General features: G+C 54.3%; 1 protein-coding gene across 1 annotated transcript in view; it reads right to left on the bottom strand.

Annotated features, from left to right (window-relative positions):
* The window catches only part of CHST8 (carbohydrate sulfotransferase 8), a 124,062-nt gene extending 115,438 nt beyond the window's left edge, over positions 1-8,624 (bottom strand). Inside the window, exon 1 of the mRNA XM_082437582.1 lies at positions 8,288-8,624. The gene's annotated coding sequence lies outside the window, so the exon portion shown is untranslated. The remainder of the gene's footprint in view (positions 1-8,287) is intronic.
* Positions 8,625-15,877: the final 7,253 nt, after the last annotated feature.

Raw genomic sequence — 15,877 nt, forward strand, 5'->3', positions numbered from 1 at the left:
TTATTAAAAAATAAAAACAAAGAAAACCAATCCATGTCATTATGAGTAAGGAGAGCAGTTACCCATGCTGGAAGGGAAGTATCAGGAAGCGATCACAGGGGTGCTGCCATGTTCTGATCCCTGCTCTGGTGCTGGGCACACAGGCCTGTTTTGTTTGCAGATATTCACTGCATTGTACACACAATCTGTGTGTTTTCGGTATGCATACCGCACTTGGAATTAAAAGTTTTCAAAAGGGAACCCACCTACACTGTTGGTGGGAATGTAAATTGGTGTAGCCACTATGGAAAACAGTATGGAGGTTCCTCAAAAAACTAAAAAGAGAGTTCCCATATGATCCAGCAATCCCTCTCCTGCGCATATATCTGGAGAAAACCCTAATTCGAAAAAATACATGCACCCCTATGTTCATAGCAGCACTCTTTACTATAGCCAAGACATGGAAACAACCTAAATGTCCAACAACAGATGAATGGATAAAGAAGATGTGGTGTATATATATACAATGGAATATTACTCAGACATAAAAAAGAATGAAGTAATGCCAATTGCAGCAACAGGGATGGACCTAAAGATAATCATACTAAGCGAAATAAGTCAGAAAGAGAAAGACAAATACCATATATCACTTATATGTGGAATCTAAAATACGATGCAAATGAACTTCTCTACGAAACAGAAACAGACTCACAGACATAGAGAACAGACTTGTGGTTGCCAAGAGGGAGGGGGGTGGGGGAGGGATGGAGTGGAAGGTCCTACTGTATAGCATAGGGAACTATATTAAATATCCTGTGATGAACCGTAAGAGAAAGGATATGAAAAAGAATATATATGTGCATAACTAAATCACTTTGCTATATAGCAGAAATTAACACATTGTAAATCAACTATGCTTCAATAAAATTTTTTTAAAAGTTTTCAAATGTACTGAATGCAGGACAGGGAAAAGGCATCCATGGGAAATTGCTAAGAAAAGGGACACCAGTCTGTAGGGGCACATGCCCCCTAAGCCTTTGTCACATCACCAGACAAGGCCCTTGATCAACATGCTTCCTTGCACCTGAGATGGAGAAGGACTGAGCCTCGGCTGAAACACCAAACCCAGGAGATGAAGGTGATAATGACGATGAAATAATAGCTGTTTCCATTTACTGTGGGCTGGCTATCTGCTGGGCTGGGCTATCTGCTGCTCTATGAGGTGTATTCTATTACCATCTCCATTTTACAGATAAGGAAACTGAGTCCCTAGTCCACAAAGTGATCACGTGGTGAAGCTGGGTTTTGAATCCAGGCAGTCTGACTCCAGGTGCTGGCTTCTGTCACAGCCCCGAGGCGGCTGCACGGGGTGGGGCGAGGGGTGGAGCCGGTTGCCATGGCTGTCCATTGACACTTTAATTCATGGCAGAGGGAACTGAGAAGCGTTAAGTAATAGGCATAGATTGTGTTTTCACAGGGATGAATGGTCATGAAATTAAATTTGCAGATGAGGCCAACCCTCAGGAGTGGAAATAACATCAGTTGGAGACAGAGGCCCAGAATCTAAGCAGGAGACGGCAAGATGGACCCAATCTGGAGCAATGCAGTTCACCACGCACACTGAGGCAGTAATCCACGCCTAAACGACTTTCATGAGAAAAATGTGTGGGAGTGGGTGCTGTGAGGGATGCTGAGGTGGCTGTGACCACGGACAGCAGGCAGCCCCTGCACCACAGCAGCGGCAGGCTCGGCCCCCAAGCACAGTGACGGGAGAGGGGGCATCGGGCTGAGATCGCCATACGGCACAAGGTCACCACGCCCCACGCGCACACCACCCCCAGCCCTGTGCCAGCCTCTGCCAGAGAGATTCGAATAAGATGTGGGAAACTGAGGGAACCATCAAGAAAAGCTCCTTGGAAGTAAGACTCAATTTGGACCCAGATGTGTGTAAGGGAAGGGTTAGAAAACAGTATTCCTGGCAAATGTGTCAAACAGGCTGGCTGTATCACCCACTGGCTCCACCAGTGTAGACAGATGGCTTACATCATGAACTGGGCCAAGCCAGTGTAGACAGACTGTGTTGCACTTTGGGCTCAACCACCCCAGCTCTGGGAGACAAAGCCTGATGGGCAGGACCATGTCTGAGGGGAAGCGGGGGCCTGAGCTGAGTTCAGCCACAGGTAAGTCCCCGAAGCCAGAGAGAGTTTCAGAGCTTGTGCAAAGATGCCACAGAAAGTGGGGCAGGCATGGACTAAACGGAAGGTTCCAGTGCCCACACCCTTGACTCAGCCAGTGTAGACAGACTGCCTGCACCATGTACTGGCTCAGCTGGTGTAAAGTATCTGTATCACACACTGGTTCCACCAGTATAGACAGACTGCACAGTTAAGCTCACTCTGCCTGCCCTCAGCAATCAGTGAGTACCTTCTCCATGCCGAGAGAGCAGTGCTTGTACCAGCATCATGACCCGCTGCGTTCCCTTGGCTTCCTCCAGACCTGGCAGGAGGTGCTGCACATGAAGGACCACAGTCAGTATTTGCTGGGGGCCTGGATGCTTCCCTCAGGAGCACAGGGAGAAAAGCCCCCCCATCTCTGGGCTGGGGGAGGGTCTCAGTGCTCACAGGTTTGGACAGATGGGTCTTGTTCAGGGAGATGAGTCAGCCCCCCAAGAAGAGGCAGCCTCAAAGGTTGGGACAACTAGTCTGCCAAGTATGAGTCAACCTGAGCCTGGGCTAGGAGCTGCTGGCAGGGGGCTCTCCTGTGTTGCCTTCCCACTGATGAGCATGAGGGCATGACCGGTGGTCCACAGTGGCGAGTGCAGCAGCCAGAATAGAAAGGAAGGCCGATCTGGTGAGGCCGCACTCCAGGCAAAGAGCCCAAGGGCTGGAGGAATCAGCCCAGGGAGGCCTGGGGCCTGCGGAGTAGATCTGTCCCTCCTAGCGTCCTCTCCTTGGTACTCATCTCTCCCGGCCCAGAGTTGGGCCCAGCCAGGGAGGAGCTGGCAGAGTGAGGACAAGGTGACAGTGACCTGGCCTGTTGCCTGCAGCTCAGGGGCTGCTCGGCTCAGGGCCCGAAGCCAGCAGCGTGGGCACAACAGGAAGCGGGGTGACTCACAGACCTGCTCCCCCCACTCTAGTTTTGGAAGACAGAGCCGGGGGGACCCAGCTGATGTCTGCGGGGAAGCCAGGGCCTGAGCTGAGCTCAGCCAGCTGCAGGGAACTCACCGGCATCAGAGCGGGCTTGGGAGCTCAGGGCCTAGGGCAGAGCCCCTCACAGAGGGTGGGGGGCAGGCACAGCCTGGTTCCACAGGGAGGAGGGAAGGGAGAGAGGATGGAGAATGAGGGGAGGGGACAGGAGAGGAGTTCTTTCTGGGGCAGGCAGCAGCCAGCTGCCTGTCAGATACAAGTGGGTGGCAGGTTAAGGATCTACCAGGGATGAAACGCAGGTCGAGGCCACCTCTGGCCAGCAGGTGGGCATGAAGGTGGGTGTCCGAGCAGCCTGTCCTCATGAGAGAGCACTGACACTCAGCTGTCACTTACTGAGTGCCCACCACGAGCCAGGGCTAAACGGTGAACACACGGGGGAAGGTAGAAGAAGGCCCAAGGGCTTAGGGGACAGCTGGGAGGTGGGCCAGGTGGGCAGGGGCAGAGGCAGGGGCACACAGGTGGCTGCCTGGCCCACCAGACCTGGAGGATATAACCCAACCAGAGTGGATGGGCACTTGGAACATTCTGGTCCGAGGAGCACTAACAGGTCCCAGTCATGATCCAGAAGTCACGGTCCCAACCACGGTCATCATCTCCTCTCTGCACCTAACCAAGCCCTGGTAGATTCATGCCCACGCACCCCCTCTGTAGGACCACAGCCACCTTCCTTCAGGATTACTGCAACCCCCTTTCTCACTGGGCTCCTTCCTTTGCAGCAGCTGGTAGCATCGAGTCCCAAGTCCCTCCCTGGCCTTCAAGGCTTTTTACGGCCAGGACTCCACCTGTGTCTCCAGCCCCGTCTCCCCCTCCTTCACCCTGCTGGCCACATGGGCCTTCCCACAGCTCCTGGACGGCGCTCTACGATTTCTCTCACTCGTTCACATTCTGCGCCGGGAAGCTCCCTCCCTGCTTAGTTCCAGCTCTTCCTTCAGAGCTCAGCAGAAGAGTCACCTCCTCCAGGAAGTCCTCCAGAGCCCTCGGTCTAGGTCAGATTACCGTATTGTACATCTCGTGACCACCCAGATGCTTCCTTTATACGTTTATCATGGCCTAGAATCATACTTGTATTGGTAACTTGTTTAGTAATGGGATAGCCTGGCACAGCATGAATCAGTGCGTGATGAGGGGATGGTGAGCGAGTTTCTGCAGATGACAAACCCCAAGGGCAGGTGCCCCTCCTAGTTTTGCTTTCCCCAGAGCCTGATCCAACAACAGACACAAAATATTGGGTTGGCCAAAAGGTTTGTTCAGGTTTTTCCATAAGATGTTACGGAAAAACCTGAACGAACTTTTTGGCCAACCCGATACATGCTCATATACGGTCACTGAATGGAGGGTGACAAGGAGTCTGACGCTGGGAGTGTGGGACGGATCATCATTTGGCTTCTGGTTTCAATGTTGACAACTGTAATTTAGTTCAGATAAATGTCACTCACCAGGGCCAGCTCTGACCTTGGGTTGGCAGGGACAGGGTGTCTTGCCCTCCGTCACCAGTAGCAAGAAGCACTGATTTCCCAGAAATGCATAGCCTTCAAGGTGGGGAGTGGGAATGCTGAGACCCAGGCCCCTTGCCTGCAGACACTCTCTGACTTCCCCAAAGATGGGTTTCGAGATGGAATTTTGCTCCTTGATGTCAACCCACCTGGTCACACGCAGGCTTCCCCCATTTTGCTGGTGGCCAAGGCTGCATTTGTGGCCAGCAGGTGCAGGTTAGAGCACCAGATCACAAATGACAGGTAGTTTTGTACAGGGTAAAAGTCACAACTTTTTCCCATGACCAATTTGTAAGTCTCATGCTCTGCCACAGTGATTTACCGACCGCAGGGTCACACATCCTCCAGCCGGAAAGAAATGAGACGGCATCTCCGGTGTCCTCTGCCACCTGAGCTAATGTGGCTCTGTCCCCTGGTTGTCTGAGCCCAGGGGTTTCCTCTGCCTTTGGGCAGCCTTTTCCCAGGAGGGAGGGAACACAGCTGCTCTGGAGTCAGACGAGCCTTGGCAGTGGCTCCAAAGACAGTGCCAGGGAGCCTACGGTCACCCCGCAGTCGCCGCACAGGCCACCTGCTCCCATCAAACGTCCTGAGGCTCCCAGACACCGTGGCCGCATATACATCCAGACAGCTATCCTTGATAGCTTTTTTATTTCTCGCTGTCCCGTGTCAGAGCCACATTGATCTCCTTGGGTCAGCACTACATAAATCTCCTGTTTATAACTCATTACCTTCTGATTAGCTGAAAGGCTGGGTACTTATTTCACAGTGTTTACTAACTCGAATTGCCATAGTTATTCATGAAGGAGCTGCCATAGTCCTTTGTCCACTTTCCTGCCCATACACTCCGTCCCTGATCCATATCTCTCCGATGTGGCTGCCGCACACGGATAAATCAGGGAGGTGTGGCAGATGCAGCTAAGACAGGTGTCTGAGACTCCAGACCAGGCAGCAGGCAGGAGAAGGGGAACCACACCTTCCCCCAGCAGCCCCCAAAAGACTCCAGTGCGCACCGCAGGTGCCTTTAACCAGATGCATCAGCTAGCAATGATAAAAGCTCCCATCTCTTCGATCGGCAAAACCACAAAAAGCCTATCAGGCCACCGGTGGCAGAAACCAGGTGAAGAGCAGAGAAGCAGCCTGTAAGACGTTTCCAATCAGGAGAATCTGACGTTCCTCCTTTTGAAGGTGAATTCTGAGATGAGCCCACCAGGCACTTTCTCCCAAGAACCATACAGCAAAAAAGTAGTTACTGAACTTTCCCAGACTTATTAGCTTACACAAACAGAGATTTGAATAAATGTTTAAAAAATGAAATTCCCCTGATACTCTGTAATCAGTAAATGTTCATTACGGAAACACAGCAAATATGCATGAAATTTCCCAAGTGGTATTCTGGCTACAAGATTAACAAGGCATCTCAAACAGCAGGCTGAGTTACAAAGCATCCTCCTCTGGTCACAGTTCAGGAAAGCTCCGCCAAGCCCAGGAGGTCAGGTGAGGCTGCTCCTCTCCCAGCCGGAACCAGGGAAAATCAGAAAATGCTCCTTCTGCCCACTCAGCCAATTTGGAAGTGAGCCCCGGCACTGGTTGATTGATGTGTCTCTATAAATAATTAATCCTTGACCTTGCTTTAAGAGAGCCTTGACTTTCTAATTTGGGGTCTTTTAAAAAATCAATACTGGGGGAACATAAATCACTCTTGTGGAGTCTGATTCCAGGTAAATAAATAAATAAGCTATGCCTTCCCTCTGTCCCAGGGTGAATGGGCCAGGCACCGGATGGGGTCAGACTTTGAGGGGTTTTTTTTTCTATTCAAATGCTATTGGATTATCGATCATCCTATGAGGCTCAGTTCTCTTCAGGGTCTGAATTTTATCCCTCCTTTGGGTCACGTCACAGAGGCAAGTCTGAGGAAGTCTTCAGAATGTGCTTCCAACCCGCCAAGGGCTTCCCAGAACCCATCCTGCCATATGTAGTGAGCTGTCTGGATTAAAACGAGGTCTCCTCCAGGGACCAGAGTGTCAACCCCTTCTGGTGGCCTATCTGCCTTGCCTTTGGGACAGGGGCAGGGGGTGGGTAGGAGAGGCTATGACAGTTGGGAAATTTTAAAGAGGGCTCTGCCACTGTTGCCCCAGAGGCTGCACTGTTCTAGGGCAGGACTTAGGAAAAGTTCTCCACCCCGTGAGCAAGGGTCAAGGTGAACACAGATGTCAGAGGTTAGCCAAAGAAAGTGGGCTTAGTAGTGCAGCTGGTAAGCAGCCCAGGGATGGGGAAGGAGCTATTCTGCCCCTTACCCCTCTGCAACCGCCCCCCTCCCCCTCCCCCCCAACACACACACACACAAACACACACACAAACACACACACACACACACACACACACACACACACACACACACACACACACACACACACACACACACACACACACACACACACACACACACGTCCCTTCACTCACAGGCCTCTCCTTCAGGCTCCGCTGCCAGGCCAGATCCCCGCCAAACAGATACAGAGGGCCCAACCCGTTCCCCTTAGCATAGCCAATCACGGCTCAGCCTCCAGGTGGAAGGGGGACCAAAGACCCGGGGTCCACCGCAATATCGGAGACGGCTAAGGGACAGAGAGTCCCAGGGTTGGCCCCTACTTTTCGTCTAGGACAGACAGCTGGGCAGCGAGTGCCCACAGCCGAGGGCGCTGCATAGTTGCCGCGCCAGCTCCACGTCGGGGTCGCGGGGCCTGGAGCCCAGACCTACCGCGAAAGTTAGGGGAAGGGAGAGAGGTCACCTCCGACACAAGCGCCAGCACTGGCACAACTAAATCCCGCGAACGCGTCTTCGCCCGGCCGGGCAGGCCTCCGGCGAGGCTGGTGTGCAGAACTAGAAGCCAGCAGCTGGAGCTGCAGCCGCCGCCAGAGCTCGGCTGGGTCCCGCGGCAAAGCGGATCCTTTCACCGCCCACTCCTGGGCTCCTGCACTACTACTGCACTCCTGGACACACGCACGCACACACCTTCACACGATCACTGACGCACACACACTCTCCTCGAGTACAAAACAAGCTGGTGCCCCGGAGAGTCGTGGGGTGAGGATGCGCGCGATGGAACCCGTAGGCACATTCCGCCGTTCCGTAGGAAGCCAAGAAGGCAGCCTCTAACTCCTTCCTCGCCTGCCCGCCACAACCGGTCCCCGAGTCCCAGTCCCCAGCGCGCGGGAAAGCTCTGGGCGCCCCGGGGCTCCAGCCCGGCTCTCTCCGGGCCCGACGCTGCCTCCCCGCGCCCAGCATCCAGTGCGAAGAAGAGAAGCGGAGGATCCGCAGGGACCGAGGCAGTCCGCGGGGTGGCAGTTCACAGACGCGCGGCAACGACTAAAATCCAAGGAGCAAAAGTCTAATTAAAGTTCCCGCTACTGGAGCCAGTCCCCAAAGTGCGGCCAGACCGGAACCCCGCGCGCTCTATCTCCGCCCGCGGCTTGGGACTCTTACCGGCGTCGGTTCTCGGGTATGGGGCTCAGTGCAGTCCCGGGCCCTCCCGGGACCCTTCGTGGCGCCGCTCCCGGCGGGAGCCGGCACAGGGCGGGGACAGGGGTGGGGCGGGGGCGCAGCGCACTTACCTGGCGCAGCCGGCGCTGGCGGGGCCGCGGGTGCCACCAGCCCGGGCGCGGTCCTCCACGGCGAATCCTCCGTTCCGGTGTGCCCGGGCTGCAGGGAGGACCCCCGCCCCAGCTCGGGCCCGGTGCCTCCTCCTGCTCGGAGCGGAGCCCCGTGCAGTGGGTGAGGCGACAGGCGTGGGGCCGGCTACCGGAGCGCGCAGAAGAGGAGAGGGCGCGGTGGCGTGTTCCTCCTCGGTCCCCGGCTCCGGTCCGTCCCCCTCCCGCCGCCGTCGTCGTTGTCGTCGTCGTCGTCTCCTCTCCTCACTGCGCCGCCGGACCCCGCTCTCGCGCTGGGAAGGCTCCCAGCGAAGTGTGAGCGGAGCCTCCGGCTAGGCTGGAAATAGCGCCGCGCCCGCCCGGCGCCCCGCCCCCGGCCTGGGCCCCGCCCCGGGCCCCGCCCCGCGGTGGTGGAGGCAGCGGCGGTGGCGGGGTCGGGAGGGGATCACTCCTGCAATCGACTTGTCCCTCCAGGGAGCTCACAGGCTCCGCGCCCCCGCGCGCTCTGCGGCTCCGGCGGCCCTAGGAGCCGCGCGCTGGGAGGTAAACGCCGCTGGGCGCGGTCCGGCGGCCGCCGGGGTGGGGGTGGGGATGCCCGGCGCGGCGCCGGTCTCCCGGGTTCCCTGAGAGCCGGACTCCCGGCTGCCACTTGGCTCCAGACCGCGGCCAGAGTGCTGCCACTGCCTCGGGGGAGTCGCACGCCGGCGCCGACCCCGGGAAAGGACTAGGTGTTACCAGAGCGGGCCGTGACCACAGCTGGGCCGGAGGGCGCGCCTAGGACCCGACTCTGCGGGGGCGCGGGGCTGGGGAAACGCAGAGGATAGATCCGAGGAAGACTGTGAGAGGTCCCTGGGCTACAGCCTCGGTGGAATTCGGTCAAGGTCTTGGGCAGCCTCGAGCCCCCGTGTCCTCACCGATCCCCAAATTCCTAGGGCTCTGGATTCTGCTGAAAGCGCCCCATGACTCAGGCTCTCCCTTGAGGGCTACCTCCTTGAAGTCCCTGTTGTGTCATGGGCCTGAGAGCTGGGAGGGGTCCTGAACGAGGTCAACCTGGGTCAACCAACCCCTCTGCATACATCCCCCCAAGAGGAGAGTGGGCACGTGACAGAGCCATAGCCACACAAAGCCAGGGCAGAGCAGGGACGTGAAGGGAGTCGGTGGGGGGCTCTGATATTCTGGTCCTTGTTCTTCCAGAGAAGAGGCAGCCCCCACCTGCAGGGGGTCGGCAGGTGCCAGGAAGGAAGGCGGGCTGGCTTCTCACAGGAGCTATACGAAACTGCTAATCAGTCACCTCTTAGTCTTGAAGGGACACCCAGTATTTTCAAAAACCTGTAGAGAAACCTTTAGTAAAATAAAGTGAAGGATGTTCACCCTCCTCTCATTTTATCGGTTGATAAACTATCATGATCTCCCTTAGTTTCTGCAACAACAAAGTAGGCATTATTATTCCTGTTTTATAGAGGAGGAAACTGAGGTACAAGGTTACCCCCAGCATACAAGTTACAAGCCACCAGGTTGCTGGATTCCACACATCTGGAGGGTGGCAGAGCCAGGATTGGGCTGCTGATTCCAAAGTAGAATGGGTTCGGTGCTGGGGTTCCCTCTCCAAGACCAGGGCCCTAGGCTCAGCCGTGCTCCACTGGCTGCGTGTTACTTGTGTGTGTATGAGGGAGGGGGCTGTATATGGCTGAAGTCTACCTGCTCCACCTCAGTCAGGTGCAGATTGGACTAACTGAATGTAAGGGACAAGGACTCAAGCGTTAGGGAGCGCAGGACAGTGGTGTCCTTATCCATCCCACAACCAAAAGCTGTCAGAGTTGAGAGGGAGGAAAGGAGGTGGCAAACAAAGGGGTAGGGGTTGGTGGTGAAGTGGGCAGAAAGCTACTTGCCTGAGGAGCCCAGAGTGCCCTGCCCCTCTACCTGCCCCTGTGCCCACTCGTCCCTACACCTTCAGCCCCCTCTCACCACCTGGGGTCCTGGCTGCTGGTTGGCTGGGCAGCTGGGCTGGTTGCTGAAGCCTGGTGGTCAAGGGAACCTCTTCAGTACCATGCACACTCACTCGGGCAAACACACACACACACACATACACACTCACTGGGCAGTGGGAAAAGGATGGGGAGAGGAGTTCCCATTCCCTAACCCCAGCCCTACAGTCAGGAGGAGGCTCTGGACCACAGGTGCCTCCACGGGATGAGTCTACACAAGCTCTACTTCCACAGGGCGTGTCTACACAGGCTTTAACCCGGCCAGGCTAACAGTGCGTGTGGCTGGTCAGGCTGTCTCAGCTGCCCTGTGCATCTGTGTGCAGTGATCCTACTGGGAAGGACGGTTTTTCCATTAGCTTTTCCAACTGTACTTATTAGCACTTATTTGCATCTAATATTTGGGCAGACCCACTAGGAATCAGCAATACTGCATTCCTTTGACATACGCTACATGTCCAGTTTTGCACTCAGACTTCCTTCTTGTTTTGAGAGGCCCTCAGAGAAATCCCCAAAGGAGGCCTGAGGTCCCTGGCGCCAACGTACACTGAGATTTCCTCCTCAGGATTTGTCCAGGGCTGTGTGCCCTTTTTTGAAAGTCAGGCTCAGCCTCTGCAGCAAGGAAGGCGGAGAAACGCTGCAAATCCCAGGCAGGAAGCCCTGTGCTCGCTTACGATTCTTGATATGTGTGTCTCCACTGAAAGATTAGTGGCAAACTGTTCCCTTTGCATCCCAACTAAGGTAAAAAGACATTTGCACTGGATGGCCCCCTGAGTCCACATCCCAGGCCCCAGCAGAGGTAACAGAGGTTCAGAAGCCATTCTGTTACTGCCAAAGGGGTGGGTGCAGGAGGGGGCCTGACCAGGTTTGGCTGAGGGCAGCAAGCAAATCGCCCCTCCCCTGCTGGGCCCCCGACCATTCCCTGGAGCAGCGGAGATTCTTGCTGCCTTGGGGCAGGGAAGTGAAGGCAGCACAGCAAGGAAAGCACCTTGTGTTTGATGAAGGGCATGGAAACCCAGCGGCAGAACTGACTCCTAAGTTCTAAACCTCCCATTCTGTGGCAATGAGAAGCAGCAGGACACTGTTCTTGGGAGGGGGATAGAAGTCATCTGGAGTGGCAGATCTGGGAGCATCTGTCTCCCTGATCCCACGGGAGAAAGAAGAGAATGATGGCATGGACCAGGGGGTCTGTCTCAGGTCTCCAAGGGCTGGCTGGGTGGTCTTGAGCGTGTCTCCTAGCCCTCCCCATCCTGTTTCTTCATTTGCAAAATGGGAGCAGTAGACTCCGCCCCTCTAGGGCAGCAGGGATTCGCAGAAGAGATGAAGGGTATGAAAACATTTTGAAAAGTGGAGTCCTTGGCTGGCCCGCTCTGAAGTCACACTTAGATCAGCCACCTCAGGGCTTGGGGGTCCAGCATCTGGCTCTGTACTGGCCTCTAAAATATCACGACCCCAAGGTTGCCCAAAGTCAATTCACCACATCATGACATGCTGATCTGAGCACCATTCAGATGGAGGACTCTTCCCCGGGGGACCTAGCTGCTTCCCAGCTGCTTCTGCTGTGGTCCTGCTGTGGGCTGGTGGTCAAGCCTTTCCTCCCCATTTGAATAGTGAGGGGAGTGCAGCCCAGGTTCTTGAGGCTCCTCCAGGCCTGAGCTGTGATTCCATGATTCCTAAAATTTCCTCTTCTGGAAAGGAGGCCCAGAGATTCCCTTGGCCACCTGGGATCTTGTCAGATGAATGTCCCTTCCCTGCTCCTTTCCTCCATTCGCCATGACCTTTCTCCTTTTCTGTCCACCCTTGGGTTTCTGAGGAGCTGGAGGGAATATGTCGCTTTGCTTCCTTCTGTGTTGAGTTGCCTGAAATTCCCTGAGTGTCAGCGTGCCTGTGTGAAAGTTGGCTGCATTAGCAATGCTGCTGGGGTTCCAGGCAGCCACGCGTGCCAGATACCTGTTATAATTTCTCAAATTCCACCATCGTGAGAACAGTTCCTTTTTAAAGAACAGGTTTCTGGGGACACCAGTGTCCATCCTTAACATGATGAGAGCTGGGGACAGATAGGGTTTCCTGGGTAGCACATAGTAGAAACTGACTGTGGTTAACTTGAGTAAAAAGGGAGGCCTTCTTGAAAGGACACTGGGGGTCTCAGAGCAGAGAGGGAGCCTAGCCTCAGCAACCAGGGCAGAGGGCTAGAGGACCCTTGGGCTTTCCAGGAAGGGATACCCTGCTTCCAATTTAAGATCCACAGGTCTGCAGATGGCCTTTTGTTGACTCCAGAGTCCAAGAAGCAGCCAGATAGATTGAAGTCCAAGTCCAGCCCATCCATGCAAACTGGGCTCAGGGCCAGCCTGGTTTCTCTGTTGAGTCTTGCCAATATCAAGTTCATTTTGGTGCTTCTTAATTAAAAAAACAAAACAAACAAACAAACAAAAACAAACCACAAAACAAGTATTGAGCTAGTCTGCTGCAGGTCACTCCTTCAGTTCCCACGAATCCTTAAGCCCCATCATCCTCTGGCGGTCTGCCTATGGGGAGAGGACATTAAGGTGGGGCTTAACTGCAGGAGGGGGTCCAATAGACCTTGAACATAAATGGTAGAGATTTTTCTTTTTACTTTGGGGTAAAGAGTTTAAAATTCTAGACTATATGTCACAACTCAGTACATGCTATTTAATTTGGACCAAATGAATTCAGCATTCACGTCATGCGGGGCTGGGCTGAAGTTTACTTTTTCACTGTCAGTCAAAGACAGTGGAAATCGGCTGGTAGGGGGCATGTCTTCCCTACCTGGAGCATAAATGAGTTTTGACTTCTCTTGCCACTGTAGTGTTCCTGTGCATCTATCTGCATCCAGATACAAATGAGCTCATTATGAAGAGTTCTCCCTATTCAATCAAGTTCACTTGGCTGACCTTCTTTTTTGGCTATGTGTTGTTAGTCATTAACTGAGATGACTATTAAAATGAGGAAATTACTGTATGACATAAATAAATGGCACTTCTTTTTAAACACTCCCTAATTGGGAGAGCTTGCTGATTCTCTAGGACTCCTTCTGGCTTAGCCCAGATTGCCACGGCTTAGCTTTTCATGTGTCTGCCGGTCACTGCCCAGAGTAGAGTGGCTGTAGGTTACTCAACTTCATCCAGGGCTCCATGGGGTCTGAGAGAGGCAGTGGGGTCTCTGAGGGCAGAATTTCCTCTCTAGCATCATCAGCCCATATGCCCTTACCAAGGGGCATAAATCACTTCATCTCTTTCCATTAAGTGGTAAGAAAATGGGGCTTAAGTATCCTCTGAGTTCCTGAGATAGCTAAAAGCGCTTTTAAAAAATGCAAACTTGAATGCTATTCTAAATTTAATGCTTAGTATTAAGAATCATGTTTGGAGATTTTTGAAAAGAAAGGATTGCTTTGAACTGAACAAAATACTTCCATAGGGACACTCCGGAAACATTTATCAGGTGCCATTGGGAGCATGCCACGGGGTAAGGAGATACACCCTGAGACTTCCCTGTTGGGGGAGGTTTATCATCAGATGAGCTTAGAAATGTGACACAAAGATAGAGGACACACAAGTGGCAATTTCTTAGCCAGGCTAGAAAAACCGCATTCTGGAGGAGCCACAGCCGCATTCTGCGCCCACAGAGCTGGAAAGCAAGACGGTCACTAAGCTCAGTTGCGATGTGTGCTTTCCTGAAGACAGATACTGTAAGAATCTCCCAGACGCAGTGGGTTAGTCTCAAGGTTTTCTCAGACCCTTTTAGCAAAGGCGAGTTGTGCCATAAACCACGTGGGCGGCCACAGCAGAGATGATAAAGCAGTGGCAGGTACTGCCCTTCTTCTCCAGGCGATCCTGAGCAAGTGGCATTTTCACAGTGTGCCGGGGGCCCACACAATGCCTGGCAGCATGCATCTCTCCGCCGGGACTGAAAACAAAAGCCTGGTGCATGATGCATCCAAGGAAACAGATCAGGAGAAGCCCATCAATCAGGCAGCATGCCCCCAAGAGGGACCTCCAAGGGCAGCAGATCAGGAATGCCTGTCCCTGGTCCAACACCCAAACCGGGTCCCTAACCTGCAGCCTCTGCTACCCACTCCTCCGTGGGAAGATGCCTCCACAGGAGACACCCAAGTTTACCTTGGAGGGAAGCACCTGAACCCTTCTCCTGCAGGTTCCCCGTGAAGGAGAAACTGGAAAATCCTGAGAAGGTTTAGTTCCTCAGACCCTCCAAAGGTTTTCCAAGCTGGAAGCAGGTCATGCTAAAACTTACTGTCAGCCCCTCCTATTCCATGCCCAGCACATCGCTGAGAGCCAGCCAGCCACCCAGGAAACTCCCCTCCCCACCTTGCAAAGCCATCCTCCAGGGCAGAAAATGTGCCAAGGTCACCAGGCTTTGGAAGGAGATGACACCACCTGGGAAGGTTTGTGGGGGAAGGGACACCTCCAGCTTCCTAGGATTCCTGGGTGCAGGAGTGTTCTGCAGGGAAACCCTTTTGGATAGCTGGAGAAATTAAACCCTGTCATTGAAAATAGAAGGCAGTTGCGACAGAAACTGAGATAAGCAACTGCCATTTCATTGCTGAGTTCTCCCAGAGCCGAGGAAACTTCATCCTGCAAGCAGAGCCTGAAATGCTCTGGAGTTCAAAGCACTGCCCAGTGGCGTCCTGTCAGTAGCTATGGAAACAGTGAGCCCGTTGCCTTCCTGTCAGCTTTTGTGCCAGAGACATCTTGCTGTCAGTAGGGTTTCAAGTTAGCTTTAAAAAAAACAAGACAACCCAAATCACCTCTTTTGACACCACGTGAAGGGCCCTGTGGCATGGAGGCAGCCCTGCAGGTCCCAGCATGGAGCCTGTCACACTCTGTCCCCCATCCCTGTCCTCAGACAGAGCTTCCTGGATGCCTTGGGCTCAAATGAGTCCACCTTTTGTGCCTGTTCCAGCCTTGGTGGCTTGTCCCAAGATTCGGGGGCGGGGTGCAGGACATGAACCAGGCTCAGCCCTGTTTAGAGGTGTGCTGAGATGATGCAGCAGCTGGAGGCAAGCCCATGAGTGAAGCCCAGCCCCTTCTATGGTTCTGGCCACCTGCCTTTAGGCACAGACTGTCCTGCCCCACCTTCATGGACGGACTGCTAGGGACAGGATGGGGGAAGCAAAGGGAAGAGCAGCTCACAGTAAAGGAGGAAGACAGATGCATGGAGTAGAAGGCAAGGCAGATCATGATGGAGCCATGACAGAGGTGGCTGAGTCACCTTCCCCGGGGGGATCAGGAAGGGCTTAACGGAGGAGGTAGCATTTGGCCTGACCTAACCTCACCTGGCCTGTTTTCACTCCTAAGACTCACAGCCGGGCTTCCCTCGTGGTGCAGTGGATAAGAATCTGCCTGCCAAGGCAGGGGACACAGGTTCGATCCCTGGTCTGGGAAGATCCCACATGCCGTGGAGCAACTAAGCCTGTGCACCACAGCTACTGAGCCTGCGCTCTAGAGCCCGTGCGCCACAACTACTGAAGCCCGCGCGCCTAGAGCCTGTGCTCTGCAACAAGAGAAGCCACCGCAATGAGAAGCCCGCTCCCCGC

This window comes from Balaenoptera physalus, assembly GCF_965194825.1.
Source record: "Balaenoptera physalus genome assembly, chromosome: 19".
NCBI classification, from domain to species: Eukaryota; Metazoa; Chordata; class Mammalia; order Artiodactyla; family Balaenopteridae; genus Balaenoptera; species Balaenoptera physalus.